Source organism: Octopus sinensis, linkage group LG4, assembly GCF_006345805.1.
Source record: "Octopus sinensis linkage group LG4, ASM634580v1, whole genome shotgun sequence".
NCBI lineage: Eukaryota > Metazoa > Mollusca > Cephalopoda > Octopoda > Octopodidae > Octopus > Octopus sinensis.
In genome coordinates this window covers 41341531-41346319 of record NC_043000.1, presented here as the reverse complement: position 1 = coordinate 41346319, position 4789 = coordinate 41341531, and the positions used below count along the sequence as shown (strand labels likewise).

The following is a 4789-nucleotide window of genomic DNA, read 5'->3' as shown; positions in this document are numbered from 1 at the left end:
CACCTTCGTTGGCTCCTAGTAATATGGTCGCTCAGCCTCAGTCCAGCTCCGAGAGAAAAGGGCTACGACCCAATGCATTCCTGGCGTGACTATTTCGACATCATTTCTAATATCTCTATCAACTCAGTCCAATGCGTATTTTCCTTATTTTGAAATCGGTACAGCATGATTTGAGAGATAATTGTTTGCTACATCTAGCAGCTGAATCATCCAACTATATTACTTATTTCTTTACTACCCACAAGGGGCTAAACACAGAGGGGACGAACAAGAACAGACAAATGGATTAAGTCGAATATATCGACCCCAGTGCGTAACTGGTACTTAATTTATCGACCTCGAAAGGATGAAAGGCAAAGTCGACCTCGGCGGAATTTGAACTCAGAACGTAGCCGCAGACGAAATACCGTTGAGTATTTCGCACGGTGTGCTAACGTTTCTGCCAGCTCGCCGCCTTTATAGACACCTTATATTACTGATTAGTTAGCTTTCTAGTACTGTTGCATATTTATTACGGCAACAACAAACTGGGGGCTAGAAAAGATAGTCACGAAACCCGAATTAGTATAATGCACGCAATACTTAATGAGTGTATTTAAAAAGTAAAACTGAACAAATTCAGGGGTAATATTTTACTATATCTTTTTCTTTCGAATACTTTTCCCTTTAATTCTTTGTTTCTTCGTTCTTTCTTTATTTGTCCTCTCTCTCTCTCTCTCTCTCTCTCTCTCTCTCTCTCTCTCTCTCTCTCTCTCTCTCTCTCTCTCTTCCTCTTTATATAAAATCTAAGTATGAGTCAGTACGTGCCACGCTTTCGCTAACTCTTTTAAGTGTCTATGTACGCTCGAAGAGATATAAACACCGTCTCAATACTTCCACATTTTACCTAGCAGATCGTCATAGATATCGCAGCCGCGGTGAAGGTGGGGCAGACGATAGCTGCACAAGAACTAGATTGGTACTCATTTACAACTGAATAAGCTGGAATGCGAAATGAAGAGCCTTGCTCAAGAAAACAACGCGCCGCTCTATCCAAGAGTCGAACCCATGGCTTTAAGATTGTGAGTACAAAATCCACAAATGCTAGTCCTCGTGCATCCATAGCCGCGTGCGCATGCTCACAGACGCATACACATACACACACTTACACACACACACACACACACAAAATTACGTAGATTATGTGATAAAACAGTTGAAAAAAATCTTCATTCTGCGCTCGTGTGTATATATTTATATATGTATGTATGTATATATATATATACACACGCATCTTTTATTAATATTTGATACAAATAAGAGAGTGACTCAAAGTAAATAAATGGTACAACGAAGCACCGATATATACTGGACAATAGCGAACGTATTGGCAAGCGTATTTTGAAAAATCTGAAACCGGTACTGCATTATCCGTTATCTAGGTTTTTCATTTTTCAGATGTTCTTCCTAGAGGTAAGACAATTTTTTTCATGTTTGCTGCACACACGCATCTTTACTAGTACATACGCAGTGAAGCTATACATTAGCGTCGTTTTTATTACGTTCGCTATTTTCCAGTAAATATCGGTGCTTCGTTGTACCATTTATTTACTTTTATGTATAATTTTACCCTCACGGGCTATCCTTTACTGGAAAGCAATACTCTCGTATTGCATTACTATTTTCATATATATATATATATATATACAATTGCGGCGGGGAAGGTGTTTGTAAGCCATTTAAGAAACACACAAAAACCATTCGATTCACTTCAACATTTAAGTTTAATTTGTCAAAATATTTTCGTCGCTATAAGACCTGTTAACGTCCGGTCTGGGACTGTTCACTGATAAAAATCCGTGCTCAGTGAACATGTCGCTGTCTTATAGCGACGAAAATATTTTGACAAATTAAACTTAAATGTTGAAGTGAATCGAACGGCTTTTGTGTGTTTCTTAAATGGCTTACAAACATCTTCCACGCTGCAATTGTTTTCGTTCCAGCACATGATGTCAGATCAAATCACTTGCTATGCAAGTACATCTCCTATATATATATTATATATATATATATATGTGTGTATGGGGGGGGTGGATGTGTGTGGATGTGTGTGGGTGTGTGTGTGTGTGTGTGTACACATATGGGTACAGGACGTCACCAACAGTGCAAACAACATGAAATGCGTAAACAACGAGAGAAAAAAATAAAGAAAAACAGTACAAGTAAACACAGTTGTCAGCTGTTTGAATTTGAGCAAATAATTTGCGCAGCCATATCAGTGTAATAAATTCGTTTTGCTATTCTGACATTCCAATTTCGATGCCCTTTGATGGAACTTAATGCCAATCTCCTCCTCTGGTTCTATGCCATAGAATCGAACATAAAATTTCTGGAGCAAATATCGTCCTAGATAATTATATATTAGGTGCCGCATTTGTATCTTAAAGACCAAAAGTTCAAACATTGAACACATATATTATCAGAATTGACGTCGGGCTAAAGAACAGTAACGTTCCTTTGTTTTTCTCTTTTCCCCTCACATCACATCTTGCCTTAATACTTATTCTCTTTCCGTACAGCATATTTTCATTCTAATCTCTGCTTCTCTATTGTTCCATTGTCTTCTTCTCGCGTTTTTTCTTATCTCCATTCCACTTACCTACTACTCTCCTCTTTCTCTCTTTCTTTCTCTCTCTCTCTCTCTCTCTCTCTCTCTCTCTCTCTCTTTCTCTCTCCACTATCTTCGTCTTTATTGTTCTTCTTTTGTTAATTAAAAGAAGTGAATATCTATCCACAACATCCAGAATAATGACATTATAAAGTGCTGAAAGCTGGAGAATAGAGTATACCAAGCCACACATACGTCAAATAAAATTAACACAACGGTGTATGTGTGTGTCTATTCATTGTTATATTTTTTTCTGCTTTTTGCGTTCAAATCCTGCCGTAGTCCCTTTTGGGTTCTATTCTTTCTGGAATAAATTGAAAAGCCAATTATGCACAGGGATGGTTCTCTCTTTTACTCTCTTTACTCTTTTACTTGTTTCAGTCATTTGACTGTGGCTATGCTGGAGCACCGCCTTTAGTCGAGCAAATCGACCCCAGGACTTATTCTTTGTAAGCCTAGTACTTATTCTATCGTTCTCTTTTGCCGAACCGCTAAGTTACGGGGACGTAAACTCACCAGCATCAGTTGTCAAGTGATGTTGGGAGGACAAACACAGACACACAAACACACACACACATATATATATATACATATATACGACGGGCTTCTTTCAGTTTCCGTCTACCAAATCCACACACAAGGCTTTGGTCAGCCCGAGGCTATAGCAGAAGACACTTGCCCAAGGTGCCACGCAGTGGGACTGAACACGGAACCATGTGGTTCGTAAGCAAGCTGCTTACCACACAGCCACTCCTACGTTGGAGGACTTTTCAGAAAATTTCCTTCAAATTCATTTAACATACATTAACATAAATTAATCATTTATCACAATTAAGCAAATATACATTAAATGATATCTACCTTAATGAAACAGCTGTTGGACACATAATATGCAAGATTAAGACTTTTCTGCTTTAATACTAAACACGCTGCTTTTAATGATCGTTTAAACCGATTATGTATATCTATATGCAACTCGGTCACAAGTGGATTTATTGGAATGTAAAAACGTGTTGCAGTTTAACGGCCTGTAATTAATTGCGATTTTAGTTACCGTGGATATATTTTTTGATAAATCGGTTCTTTATACGGATTTTTAAAATATTCTTCGACACTTATCTTTTTCATGTATGTAAATGCTTTCCGAAATATAATTGTACTTCACTTTTAAATCTCGGAGGGAGCTTCAGATTAATGCAAAAGCACTCAGCTCTATGTGCGCTACATCTTATAGCAGAAACAGCTGTAAGATAATGGAGTTCATTGCATAATTTCCTTTTCCTGTTTTATATTACACTTTGTGCTGGGCTAGTGCTTTATGCTGGAGCGTTTGTATTTGAGCTCTAATACCAGGTTACTAGTATCGCTATGTGTAAGCGAGATGATCCACTATATGTATATATATATATATATATATATATATATATATATATATATTTAATTTATTTATTTATAGTAATGCAATACGAGAGTATTGCTTTCCAGTAAAGGATAGCCAATGATGTATATATATAAACTTAGACTTAGATATGTTTCGACCAATGATTGGTCCAGGCCATGTCTAACTTAATAGCACCACCTGATAGGATTATCTGAATCCTGTTTAAGTCAAGTTTTGCTTAGGGTCCATTCAAGTAGTGAGTTTTTGTTGGGTGAGTTGTATCCAATTATGGGTGGCTTATCTGGTATTCTTTGAAGGAATCTATCCAGACTCCGTTTATATATATATAGTTAATCCAAACATGAACAAAGAGAAAACACAACTACGCCCTTTGAAATACAGGTACAGCAGAAACAGGAAGAAAGGGCAAAAAGGAAGTCGTGGTTAAAGAGTACAGCAGGGTTCGCCACCACCTACTGCGGGAGATTCGTGGAGCTTTAAGTGTTTTCGCTCATTAAGCACTCGCAACGTCCGGTCTGGGAATCGAAACTGCGATCTTATGACCACGAGTGCGCTACCCTAACCACTCGGTGATTGCGCCTCCATATATATATGTTGAAGCTAGTGGTAAACTCAAATATTTTTTCACCCTTGAAATGGCATTTGGTACCGGTGACAATCTTGTACTAACCGTCTTCTTCTTCTTCTTCTTCTTCTCTTCTTCTTCTTCTTCTCTTCTTCTTCTTCTTCTTCTATCTTCA

The 4789-nt window shown here is 37.8% G+C and overlaps 1 long non-coding RNA gene across 1 annotated transcript in view; it reads left to right on the top strand.

Moving 5' to 3' along the window:
* The first annotated feature begins 4480 nt into the window (after positions 1–4480).
* The window catches only part of LOC118763225, a 21505-nt gene continuing 21196 nt past the window's right edge, over positions 4481–4789 (top strand). Inside the window, exon 1 of the long non-coding RNA XR_004998975.1 lies at positions 4481–4642. This is a non-coding gene — a long non-coding RNA (uncharacterized LOC118763225). The remainder of the gene's footprint in view (positions 4643–4789) is intronic.